We start from the raw sequence: 22,083 nt of genomic DNA, 5'->3' as shown, positions 1-22,083 counted from the left end.
TAGTTTGTCCTCCTTTTCCCCCTAGCAACCAGGATAACCTGTGCTGGGTTCACCTGAGATCAGGTAGTGCCTAGAAATTATATTCTGCAAATACTACCACACAATAAGTGTGGGTGAATGTTAAAGAATCCTCTTCCTTCCAAGAGGCAAATGTGAAAACTTTGCAGAGGCTTAGGTATATGTCCTGCCTTGTAGGAGCTAAAGACCAGGGACTAATTAAGAATTCACTGAATAGTTAACTCACAGTGCAATAATATACACAGAAGTAAGTTTCTTTGTGTTTAGTGGGGCTCACCTCCAGGTACATGGGTACAGGATAGCAGCATAGGCTTTGGTTTATGGTTGGACTGGGGAGGGCAGCTATGAGAGAACTAGAAAAGGTCCTCAAATGCAAAGATGTATCACTGAACACCAAAGTCAGGATCATTCAGACCATGATCTCTATGTATGGATGGGAAAGTTGGACAATGAAAAAGGCAGATAAGAGAAAAACCAATTCATTTGAAATGTGGTGTTGGAGGAGAGCTTTGCGCATATCATGGACTGCAAAAAAGACAAATAATTGGGTGTTAGAACAAATTAAACCAGAACTGTCAATAGAAGCTAAAATGATGAAACTGAGGTTATCATACTTTGGACACATCATGAGAAGACAGGATTTACTAGAAAAGACAATAATGCTGGGAAAAACAGAAGGAAGTAGAAAAAGTGGAAGACCAAACAAGAGATGGATTGATTCCATAAAGGAAGCCGCAGACCTGAACTTACAAGATCTGAACAGGGTGGTTCATGACAGATGCTCTTGGAGGTCACTGGTCCATAGGGTCGCCATTAGTTGTAATCAACTTGAAGGCACATAACAACAACAACAACAACAGCCTACACAATCTCAACACTGGCACTGAGTGAGACTGGCCAAATTGAGGAGACCCTCTAGGTTCAGCTTTTCATCTCTATGGCATTAACCCCTCAATTTCCCCCCTTATCAATTGGATAAAAAGAGAAACACTTCCACTGGAATAGAATAGGGTCACCAACAAGCAGCAGATCCCATTCGGCTGGGGCCAGTGAGGGGCCCCTCTGCACTCCTAGGCCCTCGGTCAGTGCCTCACATGGGCCACGGCTGGAGCTGGGCCTAGGCATAGGGGGTCTCTTAACAACTCCAAGCAGCCTTCACAAACGACAGTTTCCAGGATTCTGGGGGAAGTCATGACTGCTTGAAGTGACATGATACTGCTTTAAATGTATGGTGCAGATGGGGCCAGAGATGTAGCTTCTAAAAAGCCCCAGGGAGGAAGCTGAACTCTGATGCATGACGGTTCTGGCATCCCACACAAGGGGAATAAATTAACAAGACAAAACCAGGGGGACAGCAGTGATTTACCAGAGACACCTATCAGAATCAGTTGGAGTCCTTTGCCACAAGGCCATCTAGCCCTGACAACTGTTAAAGGGCAGCCTAACAACAGTTTGCCCCAGCATATCACCTGCTTAATCCAGATGACTTTGAAGGGTTGATATGCAGATAGGTGGCAAATGCCATTTGCAGAAGGATTCCAACAGGTGGTTTAAATTACTGTGTTTATTCTTCTGTGCTCTTCCTGAAAAATATTGTTCAATTGGGACCCAGGCACTCTTGCCAGATGTCTCTTACTTTGGAGAGATGGCCTTCATATTTTTTTTAAACTGCTCTATAGCAGTCCTTGGAAGTAGAAGTTAACAATAATATTGTTAATTCTTCAGTGTTCCCCCCCCCCTTGTTTCAAACTTGAGGCATGGACAAAGGAAAAGAAGCTGCCCTTATTATGTGCTCCTTTTCACATACCATTGGCTAGATAAGATTTATTTAATTTATACATGATTTCCAACTAAAATGTCCCTAAATGATTTACAACCCAAGTAAAAAACATAAACAAAGTTATAAAAATAAAATCTCATAAACATCACTAAAAACATGTTTAACAGTACAATATCATACCATAGGTGCTGCCCAAATGCTCAGGACAACAACAATGTATTTCCCTGACATGGCAACCATGACAAGGTTGGTGCCAGACAGCCCTTCCTGGAGAACGCATTCCATAAATGGGGCCACTACAGAAGAGGCCTGTTCTCTCGTCACCACAATCCAGACCTCCCTTGGTGGTGGCACACAGAGAAAGGCCTCAGATGAAAATCTCAGGGTCTGGGCAGACTCATAAAAGGAAAGGTAGACAGGGCTGGTGCCAGAGGGCAGCCAGGTTGGGCCCTGGCCAAGGGCCCTTGTAGTCCAGAGGGGCCTCTGAAGGACCCCTCCTTAGGGTGGGAGGTTGGTGCTCCTGTTCCATGATCCGTGAATCACGGAGAAGGAGCTCCCAGGCAACCCCCCAATACAGACAGTGTGGGCTTCAATAAGCTCACATGCATACCCCACCTACCTCTCCCATCAGTGTGAATGTAGTGTCTGCTGTGCATGCCTCCCTGCCATCACCCACGATAGAAGGGGGGCTTCCCTAAGGGGCTTATGCCTCTACCACCATCTTGGTTGATAGCAGGCATGTGTGCACATCATTCACACAGTGCCGGTGCCAGGCTATTTTGCGCCCTAGGGAAGCCTAACTACTTGCACACACCCCGAAAAAAATGGCTAACTTCAATTTTCAAAAACAGATGTCTTGCAGAAAAAATGAAAAGCACAAAACTTGAAACTGCTAAATTTATTTTAAATTGCAAGAATAAGTAATACAACAATCTTTTATTATCTTTCTCAAATAAAAAAGAAAATGTTTTAGCACACAAATCATTTTGAATAATCTTGTGAATTGTGATGTTAAAATTAAAGTCTCTTAAAAGTTTCAATTTCAGGCACATCAAAATCTCACTTTGCGTGCCTTTTCCTTTGCAAATTTTGTCACCAATTCCTTCAGGTCAAGTGCTGATGCTTGGGCATGTATAAAACTGTGCCCCTCAAAGGTCAGTGCTGCGCCCCTCTGAGGTCTGCGCCCTAGGCGGCTGCCTAGCTGGCCTAATGATAGCACCGGCCCTGCATTCACATAACACAAGAGGTAGGTTAGGCACGTGGGCAGGATTATTAGCTCCATGCCACCTATATCGGGGTGTGTGGGGCTATGGCACTGTGGGCCCAGGGCAGGCTGGTGCCCAAGGGCCCAGTCATGCCTGGCACTGGCCCTGCCTTTAGATATAGTATACTATAGGTATATAGGTATAGTATACTATAGGCTTTCCTGTGTCCCCAGCTCCTATGATCTTGATGAACTGCAAGTTTGTTTGAATTTTATCTGTTTGCACAAAAGGATAAGGCAGAGTTAAGGGCATATCTGCGGCCAGTAGGCCAACCTTCTTCTTCTGCTTTTTAATAGCTTTAAAAACCCAGACTATGGTCTGAAGGCACATAAGGCCGGCTCCCTGCAGGGTCAGGTCTGGTCAGTGCCTGGATGGGAGACCACCTGGGAACCATATGTAAGCTGCCTTGGATTTCTATCATGAAAAAAAAGGCAGGGTATAAATGTAATAAATAAATAATAATAAATAAAATTGTTCTTTTCATTTCACTAATGAATGCACAGCATACTAGGGCAGATCCACATAATACATTTAAAGCACATGAATCCCACCACAGAATCCTGGGAATTGTAGTTACAAGGTCTGAACAGGGTGGTTTATAACAGATGCTACTGGACGTCGCTGATTCAAAGGTTCACCATAGCTTGAAATTGACTTGAAGGCACATAACTATAACTGGGAACTATAAGTGTAAAAGGGAAACTACACTTCCCAGGATTCTTTGGGGGAAGTCATTTATTTATTATTTGATTTACTGTATATCCCATCCTTCCTCCCAGCAGGAGCCCAGGGCAGCAAACAAAAACATTAAAAACACTTTAAAACATCATAAAAACAGACTTTAAAATACATTAAAACAAAACATCTTAAAAACATTTTTTTAAAAAGCTTTAAAGACATCTTTAAAAAAAGGTTAAAAACATATTATTTTTTTTAAAAAAGGTTTAAAAACATATTAAAAAGTGATTCCAGTACAGATGCAGACTGGGATGAGGTGTCAACTTAAAAGGCTTGTTGAAAGAGGAAGGTCTTCAATAGGCGCTGAAAAGTTGAGATGGCGCCTGTCTAATATTTAAGGGGAGGGAATTCCACAGGGTAGGTGCTGCCACACTAAAGGTCCGTTTCCTATGATGTTGGTCAGAACGGACCTCCTGATAAGATGGTCCCTGCAGGAGGCCCTCACCTGCAGAGCGCAGTGATCGACTGGGTATATAAGGGATAAGATGGTCTTTCAGGTATCCTGGTCCCAAGCTGTATAGGGCTTTGCAGAGCTTGGAAAAGTTACTTTTTTGAACTACAGCTCCCATCAGCCCAATCCAGTGGCCATGCTGGCTGGGGCTGATGGGAGTTGCAGTTCAAAAAAGTAACTTTTCCAAGCTCTGGTTTGTACACCAAAACTAGAACCTTGAACTTGGCCCGGTAGCATATGGGTAGCCAGCGCAGTTCTTTCAGCAGCGGGGTGACATGTTGGTGATACCCTGCTCCGGTGAGCAGTCTTGCCGCTGCATTTTGCACCAGCTGCAGCTTCCAGACCAACTTCAAGGGCAGTCCCACATAGAGCGCATTACAGTAATCCAGCCTGGAGGTTACCAGTGCATGGACAACAGTGGTCAGGCTATCCCGGTCCAGAAACGGCTGCAGCTGTGTTACCACATGTCATGCGCTTTATATGTGGGTTGGATGTGCTTTAAATGTATTATGTGGACCTGCATTACTTCATAAACTTTGCCTGCATATAAATCATTTTAATTGCATTTTAAAATAGAAATAAGATACACATTTCACTGGGTGACCATGGGCTATGCACCATCTCTCAGCCTAATCTGCCCCTCAGGGTGAAAACAACAGAGGGGGACCATGACCACCCCATGATGCAATCCTATGCATGTTTACTCAGAAGCAAGTCCCAATGTATTTAATGGGGTTTACTCGGACAGGGAACCATGCATAGGATTGCAATTCAGTGATAAGGAACTTCACTCACCCAAACAAAAATTCAGAATCATGCCATGTTAAGCTGTTTTGCAACTGTTTTATATTCTTTTTATGGTTATTGGATTTTAAATGGCTTTATTTTTTGTTGTGAGCTGCCTTGGTTTCCAACTCTACCTCACAGGGTGGTTGGAAAGACTACACACACACACACACGCACACATGCGCGCGCACACACACACAGGAGATGTAAAAATACATATACCACATATAATGGTTTATTGTCAAAACCAGTTGGCCATTGCAGAATATATATTTTTTAAAAAAATAAGTATTAGTTTCCTGCCAAATAAAAGCAGTGACACCTAAGTAAGCCCTGTGTAACTGCTTAAAAAAAGGATTGGAGGGGAAGAGAAAGATTTACAACACAATCTTTTTCTATGTTCACTCAAAAGTCCCATTGATTTTTAGTACAATCCTAACGATGTCTACTCAAAAGTAAGTCCTACTGAATTCAATGGGGTTAGCTCCCACATATGTGGAATTAACATTGCAGCTTTACTCCTAGAAAAGCTTCATATTGGGAAAGCTCTGATGTTTACTCAGAAGCAAGTCCCAATCCTGTACAGAGAAAGTATACTTTATGCTGCTGAAAGCTATATATATACTGAATTCCTGATGTGAGACAAGAAGGAAAAGGAAACTGTGAATTTAGCTATTGCCTGGTGACAACGCCTGTCAATCACTACCCTAACTTCACTTATTGGCTCAAAATCTGAAAGGGCAGGGATTAGAGCAGCCAGTAGTAACAGAAGTTGTGCCCCCCCCCTGACATTTTGGTTTATATCCAGACCACCTAGAAACTTAATTTTTTTTAAAATGAACCACCTTGAGGCAGACCACCTAGAAACTTAATTTTTTAAAAAATGAAAGCTAGGAGTCCAGAGATTAAGGTGAGTCACCCAGAGACCCCAAGAGGACCCCCAAAAACCAGAGTCTGGGCAAAAACCGGACATCTGGCAACCCTAATGCAGAGATGGAAAATGCTGAAACAATTACATTTTGCAGATTTTTGCAGTTTTCAAGATGCAGGAGCAAACGAACAATAATCTTAAAAGACATGGAGTTGATTCTAATATGCATCATCTAGACACATTTTATGCAGTGTCAAAAAGTGTGGAGCGTCAAATAGGGATTTGTGTAGTTGGACATATGGGATTTAATAAGAAGCTATGTTGTTGTTTTAAAAAAGAATAGGCAAGGAAAAGATGAAAAGAAAATGAAGATGAATACTATTTCCTTTGTTTTCATTGCATGTGGTCCAAAAGCTGTCTCTAACAGCTACAGTTTTCCTCAGCCCTTGAAAAAGGGTGGACAGTTACGTATCACCAAAAGGCACAGGTTGACATGAAATTTGCATGTGCTAACTTATATGTATTGCTGCAAAATGGTATAATTTAAGTAGATACATAACATGTTTCACCATAATGGGGAAGATTGTGGCCAGGTATTCTTGGTGCCTACTCAGACTGCCTTCCAGGTACTATTTTTGACTGTCAACTTCAAGGCTCTTGCTTTCCCTTCTTATAGCTTTTTAAACTTTATTTAAGAGGACACTTTCAATAGAGGTGATAGGCCTTCTGATAGGCCTTCAGATGGAGAATAGTCCTCTGTAAAGCCGAACACAAGGCCATCCTACCTTGAAGAAGTGACTTTGTTCCTGCTTAGCCCTTCAGCAGACTTTCGTTCTAGTGGCACAGTTAATTCTCTTTTTCAGCAGGTGGCTTGGCAAATCACAGGACAGGTCCCCATCTCTCCTGCCAGCTCTTTCTGCAAGCTTGTGCGGCCATCCCACAGGCTGCTTTTGCTTCATGACACTAAAAATCAGCAGCCAGAGGCAGCTGCCTCACTGTGCCTAATGGTAGCGCCGGCCCTGGAAGGAGCGGACAGTAGAGAGATAACTTCTCAGAACTTGAGTGCACAGCAGGACAACAACAAAACAGGCAACACGTAGGTTCTTTTATTTTAAAAAAGCAAATGTAGGGGAAGGGCTATAGCTCAGCAGTAGAGCATCTGCTTTGCATGCAGAGGGTCCTAGGTTCAATTCCTGGCATCTCCAGGTAGGGCTGAGGAAGACTGTCTGAAATCCTGGAGAGCTGCTGCCAGTCAGTGTAGACAATACTGAGCAAGATGGGCCAGTGCTGTGCCTTTGGTCTTGAAGGCAGCTGATGTTCCTTAACTGGCTGATAAAAGGGAAAGTTTCCCTAAGACCAAGAGAGGTTTTTGCAGCTGGAGATAGGTGCTTCTGACCAAGAAGTAAGAATACTGAAGTATAACAAATTTTAGACTATTTGCCCATGTCTCCTCTGGGCCCGCTTCATTACTTTCTTCCAGTGTCATTCCCAAATACTTTATTAAGAGGTGAAATTGGAACCCACAGAGAGTAATTCATTCTCCTTAATGCTGGCATTAAAATTCAAATAGACAGCCATCATCAGAAGAAGGGGGGAAATAAAGGCTAGCTATAATTATGAGATTTCTGCCCCACACTTACTTTCTGCCTCTGTTAGAACAGTGCCTATTATTCCCAGCGCTGAGCAATTGTTGTGGAAATTTCCCATTTCTGAAAAGTGCTTTTGCTTGCCGTAATGCACCCATTTAACAAAATGCTGGTGGACAATGTGGGAGAATAACAAGAGGGAGGGGGGGGGAGTAGTGGCCAAGAGAAAAGGCATGCTATTAGAGAGCAATCACTTTTCTTCTTATTTGTTGAGAATCCAAATGATAGTTTAGTTTTAAATGTATCGACCGAAATTCAACTGGGTACCACTCTGCCGTTTCCTTATTTTGAACAAGAAGGTTTGACTTGCATGGAAATGGTTGCAGTGGGTGTGATCTTTTTCTCACTGCTGAAATCAGAAATGTCTCATTTTTATTACTGCTTTTCTTAAGCCCACGGTGGAGAAATTGTGGCCCTCCTGATGTTGCTGGAGTTGGAGTGCAGCAACAGCTGGAGGGCCATAGAGGTTCTCCATTCCTGCCTTAAGCCTTTAAAGCTAACCTTTTCTGAGGGGCCAAGGGCCTGATTGACCTATGTCCAATCCTCCGTGGGCTGCATGGGTGTGGCGGAAGCAGAAAAGTGGGCATAGCGAAAGCAGAACACTTTTAGCACTTTTATTACATGCTGAATACATAGCATACATCAAATAGAATTCTTAGAACACAACAGAGTACAATGCATCCTTGCCATGCTGAATACACAGAATACAATACTGTACAATCCTTGTATTCTAATGAGATGGTTCTGGTTCTTTTTTGTTGGTGAATTTCTCAATATTTGCTGGCATGAAGGATGCGGCTGCTCTTTAGTCATTTAAACTTTATATTTTCTGCTATTACAAATGTGTCTAAGGCACTGAGGAATCCCTGCTTCTTCTGAACCAAATTTGTGGGGTCTTTAAACCTGAAAGTATTATTATAGGACTTGGGGGGGGGGTTTGGTTTGGATGATTTCTGTGGGTATCTTTCAGGTCTGTAATTCTGTATTAGAGAGACCTGCTGAACTTGTCAGAGCTGTACCTTTCATAAGCTAATAGGTCTGCCTGAGTTTGTCAAGTGCCCCCATCAACATGTCTAAGGATTTGGCCAAGAGATGTGTTGCCATAGGCATGAGAGTAGCCCTCTCCCCTCACCTGGCTGGGGCAGGAGGTAGATTCGGAGTTAGTCCAAGGTAAAGCTGGAAGTTGGAGAGACACAGAGAGGCTTGCTTCACTCTCTGTGCTGAACCCAAGCTATGGCTTTGGGAGTCCCCTAAAACCCTAATGAGGAAGCAAGATCTGTGGGAGTCTTAATGCTGAGAACCCCTCCATCTCACACTCAGGTTGTATATATGTGTAAATAAACCATATATTAGAAAGACACCACATTTCTGCTGACCTCGATTCCACAGGAACCCCTGGAAGTCTCGCACCACTCAGAGATTGGGGTGCATGCAACAGTATTATTAATATTAAAACAGACCGAGTAAGAGAGACAAGATTTGTAAGTACTCCTGCTGAGAGTCTGGTGTTTGAGCCATCCTGTCTCTGTCACATATGGCTGCAATCTGAGTCCTTTCAGTCTCTTTACTTCCTCTGACTGAGGTTTACCACCAAATTGCCAGGCTTCTTTTGATAAATCTTTCTCCTTTTCCACCACTGACATTATGCTGCTAAACTATGCCTAGATTCTGCATGCAGGACTCCTATGCCTGGATATTCCTAGAGAGGAATGTCCAAAACAGTCCATCTGCCAATCCCTATTTCACAGAAATATAACCAAGCAACCCTGGTACTTCAGTCATATGTTCTATGACAAAAAGTAAGTCCATCAGCACATACACCAGAATTCAGGGTGTTCTGTTCATCCAGTAAAGATCTACTCACTCAATAGCAGAATTAATTTAATTAATGTAAGAACACTGAGAAGAGCTCTGCTGGATCAAACCAAAGGCCTATCTAGTCCAGGATCCTACAGATGACCTTGGGAAGCCTGTAAACAAAACATGAGCAGAACAGGAGTCTCCCCATTGGTAATTCCCAGCAACTGGTATTCATAGGCATACTACCTCCAGCACTGGAGGTAGCCCACAGCCATCATGGCTAGAAGCCATTGCTAACCTTATGACTCCCCTATGAGGAAAGGTTGCAACATTTGGGGCTTTTTAGTTTAGAGAAAAGGCGAGTCAGAGGTGAAATGATGGAGGGGTACTAATTATGCACAGCATGGAAAAAATGGTCAGAGAAGAGTTTTTCTCCCTCTCTCAAAACACAAGAACTCGCGGACATTCAATGAAGCTGATGTTGGAAGATTCAGGACAGACAAAATAAGGTATTTCTTCATGCAGCACGCAATTAAACTATGGAATTTGCTTCTACAAGAGGCAGTGATGGCCACTGTGATGTTCCTGTGTCTTTGTGATTACCACCTCCTGATTCCCAAACACCAGGATTCAGGAAATCCCTAGGGAGTCCATGTGATGTTCCTATATTAATGTATATATGGTAAGTGTTGGTTGTTTAGAAGATACATGGTAAGTGGAGTGAAAGAGGAGGGGGAGTGAATGGGCAGTAGAATGCAAGATGATTGGCTGAGTGTTTAAAATGGCTGAACGTATAAAAGGAAGGGTGAGAGTGGAATCAGGGGGGGAGAAGAGAACTGAGTGGGTTGCTTGGTGGGGTTTAGAGAGTTGTTTGACAGGAGAGAGTGGAGAAGGAGGGAGGTGGAGTTCGGATTAGTATTGAGTAAAACCATATGCTTATGTGCTTTAAGAAGAAATCTTGTTAATCTTGTTAGCTTTGTTATCTTTAATAAATACTTAATTTAGTTTACCAAAGGCCTGATCCTTGACTGGGGGTTTCACAGACCAGAAGGGAGGGTAAGGTAATGACCAAGGCTGAAGGGGAACTGTAACAAATGGTGGCAGCGGTGAAGAGAATAACAATACCAGTATTCAGAGTCTCTGGGAATACTAGTATTAGGACGTGACTGGTGGTTGCCTAGCAGGGGGATCTGTTGAGATCTGTGTTAGAGCGGGGAGAGAAACAATAAAATAAAGGACAGTCCGGACTGGTGGAGTCCCTGGTGGTGCCTAGAGACAGGCAGTAACCACGAGCAGGTAGGAACCTGACAGGGAGAGCCAGGGAAGGACGCCTCACAGTCCACCTCAGCCTGTGTCAGATATACCCTCTGAGCCCCACCTTTTCCTGAAAAGGTGACCACTGGTGTAATCTATTGTAAAACTGGTATAGGTATAGGTGCAGAACAGGGCCTTAGTATGGTAGCATTCTTGACCAAGCTGACACATTGGATTTTGAATGAAACAAATGTTATTATATACAAGATGTTAAATGCAATAGTAAATAAGTAAGTTGCTATTGTCCCTATTTACCTACATAGCCTACCCTGCTAATCCCAACGAAATCCTCCTCCAAACCCAAAACCCTTCCAGCTAGAAGTTCTGTTCTTGATCCCTAATCCTATCTAACTCGAACTGTCAAACCTCAATGGTTTTTCTCTTCAAAACTCCCCTCAGCATTCTCACTCACACACCCCCTCCCACCTCTCAGTCATAACTCATCTGCACCTACTAACATTCTATTAACGCTTTCTTACCTGGACACAATGTCAAAACAATTTTAAACATATAAACAATTCCGATTTCATTACAGTCACCAACTTGGATGGCTTTAAAAGAAGTTTAGACATATTCATGGAGGATAAGGCTATCAATGGCTACTAGCCATGATGGCTGTACTCTGCCTCTCTAGTCAGAGATAGTATGCTACGGAAAACCAGTTGCTGGAAGTCACAGGAGGGCAGAGTGCACTTGTGCTCAGGTCCTGCTTGCGGGCTTCCCATGGGCATCTGGTTAGCCACTGTGAGAACAGGATGCTAGACTAGATGGACTACTGGTCTGGTCCAGCAGACTCTGCTTATCTTCTCAACCCTATCATCCAGCATTTGTCTAAACTCCTTTTAAAGCCATCCAATCTCGCTTTAAAAGACTGACAAATTTCTGGGCTTTTAAGCCCACATCAAACCCAGGATTAGGTATTTTTCATCAGTCTGCTGCAGATCATCCATTGCAATCCTGAGTGTCACAACAAGTAGAGGGTAGATACGCTGTATCATGTTTCCTACAAAGAGGAGCATCTTTACGGAATGGCCCAGAGGCTCCTGACTCTACTACCACTAAAACACACATTTAAATTTTTAGCAACAAAGAGTCTTCAGGCACTGTAAAGATTAACAAATTTTAAATATTATTATGGCATAAGCTTTCATGGACCCAAGCCCACTTTGTCAGATGCATGAAGTGAAATCTTAGTTGGCAGGCACATGAAGGAGAAAATTGTAAGGCAGAAGCTGAATGGCAAAGAGATACAAAAATTACACTCACTGTTAATTGGAGTTGAAATGTATGTTATATAGGGACACCTTTAACATTTTACTGTAGGGCATTTAGTTACATTTTTACAGGGTACCTTTCCCTCTGAAAACTGACCTAGGTTTGTATCTGTACATATATATTAACATATACACATTTTATGCATTTTTGTGTCACGGGCCCTGAGTTTTTAAGGATGTAAAAACACCCTCACCTGCACAGGAAAGATCTCCAGATTACTCAGTATATTGCTGATGCTAATTCAAAGTATGAGCCAACCAAATTTAAATACTTCCCCTCCCCTTTTAATCAGAGAAAGGGAAGCGTGTGCTTAACTTTCCTGTTGAAATCACCTTAATAAAAAGGGCTTAACTTTGCCTAGATTATGCCCTAAATGTTCAGCAGCATTACTACTAGTAATAATTTGTTTTAGTAGTAAATTCCAGAAGAATAGTCACATTAATCTGCAGTAGCAGAAAGCACAAGGAGTCCTGCGGCATCTTAAAGACTAACAAATTTATTATGGTATAAACATCAAGAACAGCTGGCGGGGAGGGCCAGTGGTGCACACCTGGCCTCCTGGCACTGGCATCACTGTGGATTACTGAGAGGGAGGGTCCTCCCAGTAAGCTGCAGCAATGCTGGTGCCTGGAGGTTAGGTTAGCTCCCCCCCAGCTGCTCTTGATAAACATTCATAGTCTATCGCCAACTTTTGTCAAGTGCATGGCTGTGGTGTAAGTAGTGTTACTACTACTACTGTTAGTAGCACTAGTATTAGTAGCAATAGCAACAGCAGCAGCCAACAAGTCAAGTCACATGCTACAAAAAAGAAATGAAACAGCTCCCCTCTCCCAAATTAGGGATTTTTTTAGCCAGTCTGACACAAGGGAAATTCCTTCTCAGCTGAAGATCTGAGGATACTATTTGATTCCAAGTCTTCCCGTAGGAAATTTGGGACAGGAGAGCAGCCTCATACCACTGGGTGTCACCTTCCTTGTTGTTTAGTACCTGATTCCTTACCATCTTCATCCTACTAGTACATGCCCTCTTCATAAACACTAGGAATATAGAAAGCTGTCTTGTACAACTATTTATCCATCTTTACTTGGTTTTACTTTGTCTTGTGGAGCGCTACACAAGGGGCTTTGCAAGACCCAACAATCAGCTGATTGTTGGTGTTTTGCAGGCTGTGCCTTTGCCTGCTTGATTTGATTTCAAGCTGTGTGGGCAAAAACAGGACACCAGCTGTCATTGTAACACTGGGTGACTGACAGGTGGACAACCCTGCCCACCTGCCAAGCTTGGCCTGCTGTGGATGGGGTAGAGGAGAGGTCTTTCCCAGCCCTTGGTACTAGATTCTTCTAACAGGAGATGCCAGGGATTGAACGTGAGATCTTCTTCATGCAAAGCACTGAACTATGTCCCCTTCCTGCATTTAGCTATAGCTGTGCTGAACATTTCCCACTTTCAAGTTATAGGATTTTCATTGGAGTAGATCTCCCTCCCCTCCCCTCCCCCCAAAAATCCTCAGAACATGTGAATGTTTTGCTTTTTAAAATCTTGGGTTTAGTGCTGGCAGCTGTTTCTTTCTCTTTCCAGGATTAGCCACATGGGTAACCCAACCAAATCAGGAGCCACACCAGCTCTTTCCAGATGTTCAGAATCTGTATCCATGAAAAGTGTATGCAGGATGGTGAGAACTGGCTCCACCATTCCCATGTTGAGCAGGAATATCTGAAGGGAAAAGGTAAGTGCATTTGATCAAACACATGTACAGTTCTTCCAGATTGCAGGTAAAACTGTAAGCACATTCCGCTGAATGCGCTTGCAATCCCCCATCAGTCCAGGAAGGGAGAACCTGCAGCCCTTCTGGACTACAGATCTCATCATCCCCAAACATTGGCCATGCTGGCTGGGGCTGGTGGGGACTGGAGTCCTGCAACATCTAGAGGGCCGCAGCTTTCCTGCCTCTGCATTACACCTTCCCATTCCAATGTGGGGAGATTGGAGGAGGAGTGGGCAGGGCTGCTTCACACAGTCCCACACCCTCCGCAGAGATACAGTTTCCAAATATCTAAACAAAGGTCCCAGGCTATGGTATCAAGGCACATAAGGCCAGCTCCCCGCTGAAGCTAAGCAGGGTCAGGTCTGGTCAGTGCCTGGATGGAAGTCCTGCCTGGGAACCATATGTAAGCTGCCTTGGGCTTCATGAAAAAGAAAGGCGGGGTATAAATGTAATAAATAAATAATAAATGGGGGAGGCTACAGTGAATGAGACAACACTGGAACACTGTATAACTAATCAAAACTGGCTGTTTGTTGTTTATTTATTTATTGCATTTACATCCCACCTTTCCTCCGAGGAGCTCAGGACAGCACACAAGCATGGTTCTCCCCCTCCCAATTTTATCCTCACAACAACCCCATGAGGTAGGTTAGGCTGAGAGGTAATGACTTGCCTAAGGTCACCCAGTGAGCTTCATGGCTGAGCAAGGACTTGAACCCTAGTCTCCTAGGTCCCAGTCCGACACTCTAACCCTTGCACCACACTGGCTCTCAAGCGTATAAAGTCTCAGTGATAATGCCACTGAGGACAAGTGAGGGCAAAGTAAACTAATAAGCAAACATTTTCACTTGTAGAGAGAGCTGGAACACTGCTGCATTGGGGACACCCTTCTGTTGTTGTTTTATATACTGTAAAGAATGTTTGCAGAGGTCAGTACTATATTCAGCCTGCTTCACAGTGCTGCTGACATACTATGGCATACCAGCTATTTCTCGCCCTTCCAGTCTTCTCGCATACAGCCTGGGGAGACTAAACACCTCACTTTGGAAAACCCAACAGATGTCAACATCTTGCTGCTGACCCTTTGGGAGCCATAACATTAAAAAAACGAAACTCAGCCTCAATCCCCCTTTGTCTCTTCCCAGAAAGCAGGAGTTTATTTTTCCTTTTCTGTGAGTCAGGCTACTGTATTATTCCGAGAGCAAGTCCGAGCGCTTAAGAACGCAAAGTTTATTAGAAAGACTGGGGAAAACCAAATTAAGTCAAAAGCAAACAGGCCTAGATAGCCTCATTCCTACTGTGCACAGTTACTTAATTTAAGGCTCTTTTTTTTTCCCATGTAGGTGGAACTTGTTTTTTTCCAACTGGCCTTTTTAAAAGGATCTGTTCCAAGGAACAGTTTCTTCCATGGAAGGCGTGGGGGAAGAGAACGAGAGAACATTAAAACCATGCAGATGCTGACAACTGTGGCATGGCATATTAGCCTTGGTAAGTGCCAAAACTCATGAGGCAGAAGTGAACAAGGATGATTTCCCACATCACCTCTCAGTAAATGTGCAAGAACTGAGTAGGAGAGCATCTCTCTTTTTCTTTCTTTCTCTCTCTCTCTGGGTTCATCTACACAGTGGTTTACTGTGTGTTTGGTGATACTCACTTCTTGTAATTAGCATGGTTCACATGACATTACTGCCAAACAGAAGCTATTACGCAATTTCCCCCCTGTAAATCCGCACTAGCCCAATAATACAGAAAGGGAAGAAAAAAGTCTTCACTCCCTTTCTCTAGAACTTGCAGACACTTTGCTCCAATGCTTGTAGGTGGGTGTGCCAATCGTTCCCCTCTCCATGACCACTCTCTCCTCCTCCCTTCCTTCATTTAGTTTCCCGTAGGCTGACAAGCAACTTCCAGCTGCTTTCCATTCTGCTGGCCTTTTTTATGTTGCTGCAAAGGGTGCCTTATTTTTCTCCTAACTTGTGTGCAAAAGCATAACACTGCTCAAACAAAGATTTGTATTTCAGCTGTATTGTACCAGTGAAAATACAAATACTTTTATTTATTTATTTTTATTTATTATTTTTTATATCCCGCCCTTCCTCCCAGCAGGAGCCCAGGGTGGCAAACAGAAGCACTAAAAACTCTTTAAAACATCATAAAAACAGACCTTAAATCCAGGTTGTTGTTTTTTAAAATGAAACCTACTGCAGCTGGTAGAACAAACTGAGTATGCTTGGTTGCCAAATAACCAGAGGGAGTGGAAATGTTAAATTAAAGGGCGTGGTCATTAGGAAACTGTGTCATTGATCCTTTTCCTCAGTGTGAATAGAAAACACCGTGTTTGCAGCTGGCATTGAGCCTTTACTGTGGATGGTGCAAATAGAAAACAGAGGTAAATACAGTGTCTTTAGTATGAAGTGATGCTCCCATGTAGATAAGCTGTCTCTCTCTCTCTCTTGCACTGTCCCTGTCCCCCAATCTACAGACCAGTGTTAAAACTGTCTTTTCATTAGGCCACTTCCGCACCATACATTTAAAGCACTATTATACCACTTTTACAGTCATGGCTTCCCCCAAAGAAAACTTTGGGCCCTGTTTTAGCTCTCATGGACCCTTCATGAGAGGGGTTAATGTGCAATTCTTAGAGACAGCTTAAGTTGCTTCACAGAATGCTCATTCCCAGAGATAAAGTATTTATCTAACTGTGGTCCAAGGTTTACCAGTGGGCCTTGGGACACTTTCAGGGGGCCCTCAGTGCTGCAGCCTGCCCAGTGCCTTCTCACTTGCCTTCCCCACCCTCTAGCTGTTCCACAACTAATGCCAGCACCAGCAGCAAGTTGCATGCTGACTAAAGGTGGCCAGGAGACCCATATATTCAGGGGTGGAGACCAAGAAGTTAAAGTTGGAGGGGCGGAAAGGAGGGAAGGAAGGTCTCTGTGGAGAAAGGGTCAGGAAATTAGAAAGTGAAATAAAAGGTTAATATCATCACCATCACACAGCAACAGTGGCACAGTGATAACGTTTGAAGGGCAGAAGCTCCTCATTACAGCCCTTATAGCCATTTCATCGAGGACTGTCCCAAAAATGGAGGCAATTGCATTGATCCACATCCATGCAAAGAGCATCCAGCCTTACAAACAGCATAATACCTAATTTGTTATGATTTGCTGCAGTCATAGAATAGTGAGCTGGCAAAGGGTGGCATTGTGGTTAGCGTATTGGAAGTAGACTGGGATGGGTGTGTGTGCATGAGTCCCCAGATTCGTCTTGTATCTGCACTTTTTAAAAAAATATCCAATTTGTTTCTAAGTCACTCTGTTCTCTCTCCACTTTGAACGCTGTTTTTTGGTGTTAAGACCCTCTGTATAAAACAAAGTGCTTTGTTTTTTCATTCACTATAATGGGGAATCGAAAAACTTCTATAACTTTTTCCTGTTTTTGGCCAAAGTGGATGAAATTCACAGGCACAGGAGCCCCTCTAGAGGGGATTAAGTCTGCTAAATCGCAGACAAATAAATTCAGAATTTTTTTGTGGAGGTAGTAAAAGGGGTTCACTTTCCTCCATAATTGCTGATTTGGGGTTGTCCGTTGGTCTTCCTTACAATAAACTAACTAAGTGGTCAAGTGGTGTGTATTCTTTTTTTGCAGCTTCACACCAACCTTTCATTTCTGGGTCTTGTGTCCTTCAACAGATCTTACAATGTGAGTGTGTCCAAAATGTTGCTGTGGCGTTCTGAAGGACAATGGAGTTTTCTTTTCTTTTTGTTAAAGCAGAGCAAAGTAGGATTTTTGGGGGGAGGTATTAAAAAGCTAAATGAAGTTTTTACCTTTTAAAAAAAATAATCTGTTGTTCTCTAACAAAAAACAGTTCAGAGCTTTTCAGTGCTCTGCAGGCAACGTTTTGGACAGCCTTGTTGACCATTGAACCGCACTGTCACTGAGTCTGTTTTCCATCAAGTCTGAAAAACTGTAACTAGGGGGAGTTATGTCTTTGCCCAGTCTGGGAACGGACTGCCAAGGCCATTGCTATGGTAACCATCGCGATAAACTGGGAAAAGTTCTAGCAGCTATCTGTGTTAAGCTGAGTCTTCTGTGTATTGCCTCTGAACTGAGAGGTTCTCTTCTGTGTTTATCTTTGGAGAGAGAGGTACCAGAAGGGGGGTGACTGAAGAAACTCTACATGTATTTACTCTTAAGCCTTTGGCCATAATGTCTTAATAAAGACTCTTAACATGCTCTAATGCTCTGAAGAAGTTTCTTGCTCAACTTAACTCCAACGTAATGTATGCTGTTTCACGCAACAACGCACACACATCAACAAGCCTCACTAGGCCCCATGGGCATAGAGAAACATACAGCTATATTGGAAAAACATTGGGCTGTTCTATACAGAAAAGGAGAGAAACAACTATGTGACAGAGTGACACAAGGTTCTGTGGGAACCCTCGTCTGATGGGAAGGAGGGGTTATTGACCATGCTTCAACTTGGGAGGGGGCAACCCCCCCAGAGCATCTTGTTATTTGGCCTTCATACAGAGCTGATGCACACCCCCTAGGCAGGGGAGAGCAGGGGAGCTGGACCAGGCGTGCTGGATTCAGCTGATCAGTCATGTGGCATGACTATGATCCTATCCATCCTATGCACCTGAGAGGAAGCTCCATTAAACTTGACAGTACTTATTTCTGACTGCACAGGTTCAACATGAAAAACACATTGAACTTTTAAAAAATCTTTTCAGCCAGCCAGAACGCAATCTTTAGCTTTTAATTAGAAATGCAAATAAGCTAGCAAAGAAGTGTTTCTATTTAAACTGCTAGCATAAAGTAGGCACCCACCAAAGCAGGGGGGGGGAATGATCTAGCCTGTGCTTGATTCTTCCTTTATCCTTATCTGTCACAAATAATAGTAAAAACTTGAAAGCCTCATTATCACCTCATTCACTTGCTAGAGCAAAGAAGGCCATCAATTGCCCTGGTGCTCTTGCAGATGATGTCATTGCTCCTGCTCTGAAAAATGTTCCAAAGCTGCCCTCACCATTCTCACCCGACTACACTACTGTACAGCAAAATAAGTGCACTGGTCATACATTATGCTGTGCATGTGCATATCTCCATGTAGCCTCCATGCTCTGATTCCCAGATGCTGGGGGGGGGGGAAACAGTAGGAAAAGGCTAGTGCTTTCATGCCCTTCTATGGGGTTCCAAGTACCATCTGACTGCCACTCTTACCAGCAGGATGCTGGACACTTGGTTTGATTTAGGAGAGCTATTTTTATGATCTTCCATGCAACGTCCTACACGGACATCCATGTAAGAACTTTGAGTGAAGCAGCCCTGAAAGGATGCAATTTAAGTCAAGATAAGAACTTGTGTAAGAAAAAAAAGAAAAGGCATTTCTTTCAAGATCATAAAATAACACAGCTACTTTGTTTCTTAAATCGATTATAATAGAAAACCGAACAAAGGAGATTTTTTATCATAAAGCTTTTGAGTACTTTCCCCTACCCACAATCAAGAACAGATTAATCGTATTCATTGTTAGAGTCTTCATAAAATGGTGTTAGGCTTTCATTAAAGACATCAAATGGGTTTTGATAACATCTGTTGGCTGGTGTCCTCATAAAGATTGCTGCTTCATCAAAGAGCGTTGGGGGTCCTTCCTGAGAACTGCACACAAAAGGCTAGATCCTTACTATGGTTTGTCCAAATATCTTCTCATTTTCTGTCTTGCAACTTTCCACAAGCATCAAGGGCAGACCAGAATTAAAGAAATGATACTGGATCTCTGTGACTGTGGACTCAGGGCCAAACTAGACACAAGGTGGGGAACCTGTGATTAATGTCCCAACATCTTTTGCTTTGATAGTAATGATTTGGATTGGGGGCATAGTGCTAGAAAAGGGGGGGATTAACCCCTTTCCTCTGGGCCATTTCCCTGGCCCCTGAAACTATCTACCTATCTTTTCCCATCTCCGTGACTCATAGCAGTGGGGGGGGTGCAATTTAAGTTGAGGAAATAATGTTATTATTGTAGCTACAGATAAGATTTCTGTCTTTCCTCAAAATCCCCTTGAAATGTTTCATATTGTTGCCTCCACACTGAGGCAACAGCACCCAAGTGTGGGACATCTCTTGATTCTTGGCTCACCAGTAGATCTTTTGCTTACCACTTGGTCTTCTCATTTGCAATTAGTCTAATTCTCACAGAGCCTTGACTCTTTCATTCCCCTGGGTCGTGAGGACTAGCTTCTTGGCCAGTTCTAGTCTCGCCATTTCACCAAGCTTTTTACCAGCTACTGCTGTTCCTCAAAAGTAGAGTTGGGGAACCTTTTTTAGCCCAGTGGGCTAGATTATCATCTCCCTCACCCCTTGTGGGCCAAGCTTGATAGGTGACCCTTTTACCCACAAGGTAAAAGAAAATTCCTTTCTCTCCGATAGGCATCAACAGGTAGCATTGGGGGAGGAGGTTTCAGACCCTTGGCCTCTCGATTGTGGTGTGCCACAGGGCTCTATCCTCTCTCCCATGCTATTTAATATCTATATGAAGCTGCTGGGGGCAATCATTAGGAGATTTGGGCTGCAGTGTCACCAATATGCGGACGACACTCAGCTCTATCTCTCGTTTAAATCTTCGCCAGAGTTGGCTGTGGAGACCATGTCCAAGTGCCTGGAATCTGTGAGTGGATGGATGGGAAGGAACAGGTTGAAGTTAAATCCCGATAAGACTGAGGTGCTGCTTGTGGGAGACAAGGGAAGGTTGGGAAATGTTGACCTGATGTTCAACGGGGTGAGATTGCCCCTAAAGGACCAGGTCCGCAGCCTTGGGGTTGTTCTTGATTCCAAGCTGTCCATGGAGGCTCAGATTTCGGCAGTGAGCCGGGCAGCTTGGTATCAATTACACCTCATTCGTAGGCTGCAACCCTACCTCCCTGTTCATCAGCTCCCACTGGTAGTACATGCCCTGGTCACCTCTCGTTTAGACTACTGTAATGCGCTCTACGTGGGGTTACCCTTGAAAACGGTCCGGAAATTACAACTGATACAAAATGCTGCGGCTCTACTACTCACAAATTGTCGCCACCGGGAACATATCACCCCAGTGTTGTTCGATCTACACTGGCTTCCAGTTATTTTCCGGGCTCAATTCAAGGTGTTGGTATTAACCTTTAAATCCCTACACAGTTTCGGCCCAGTTTACCTGATGGAGCGCCTCCAGCGCCACCAATTATGCCGCCCGACAAGATCAGCCACTCAGGGCCTTCTCTCAGTCCCACCAACTAAAACAGCTAGGTTGGTGGGGACTAGAGAGAGGGCATTTTCAGTGGCGGCCCCCACTCTCTGGAACTCCCTCCCGTACGATCTTCGGCATGCCCCTTCCCTGAATGTATTCCGCAAAGCCTTGAAGACCTGGCTCTTCAGACAGGCCTTTGGGACTTCCGGGGAGGGTTAATTTTTTAGGACTAATCGCCTATTCTCTGAACTGTTATTGTTCTTTATTCATTGTTTTATTGTTATATGTATTTTATGTGTATTTTATTATGATGCATTTATTGCAACTAAATTGTACGTCGTCTAGAGTGGCCATCGGCCAGATAGGCGGCATATAAATTAAATTATTAATTATTAAGGGTCTTCTGATGCCCCTTTCAAGCACTATTTTGCACAGCATATTGAAAGGGGCTTGGCAAGCATGGCCAATCTGCTGATTGGCCATACCTGCAGATACTCTTTTGGCTGAGCCGAAGTTTTACCTATCCCTCACCTGATGCCATATATGACATCAGGTGCAGGGCTTGGTTGAAATGGCCTCGTTAGGCCCATGGACCCAAGGTCCCCCACCCTTGTTAAAAACCCTATTTTCAGAGCTGGAGGTGGGCATATCCGCATGCCCTATTATATCCCCTTTGGATCATCTATAGTTAAGGCTGCCTCTGAGGGTCAATACAAGTGTATATTTTAAAGCACCCTTTCCCCTAACATGTCTATTCCTGTACACATGATTTGGTTGGAGAACTGCATCACAGAATTGGGAGAAGTGTGAAAGATTTCAAAGGATAGGTACATTTCAGTTCTTATATGGCACATGTGAATTAGAGAGGTTCACATTAAAATGCAACCTGAACCTGAATTTCTCCCCCCATCCCTAGGTGGAAGACATTTTTTATTTTTTATTTATTTATTTATATCCCGCCCTTCCTCCCAGCAGGAGCATTATGCCATCTCCAGTGCTGAAATAAAATTTAACTTCCATTCTGGTTGGCTTCTGAACATGGAGTGGAGGTGAGGAGGGGCACCACCATGTCCTGTCCTTTACCTTAAGTAGCAAAACACATTGCTAAACTCTCCCACACTTCTGTTGTATGTAGGGATGGGGAAGAAA

This window comes from Rhineura floridana, chromosome 9, assembly GCF_030035675.1.
Source record: "Rhineura floridana isolate rRhiFlo1 chromosome 9, rRhiFlo1.hap2, whole genome shotgun sequence".
Classification (NCBI taxonomy): domain Eukaryota; kingdom Metazoa; phylum Chordata; class Lepidosauria; order Squamata; family Rhineuridae; genus Rhineura; species Rhineura floridana.
Note: the sequence above shows the minus strand (reverse complement) of the source record.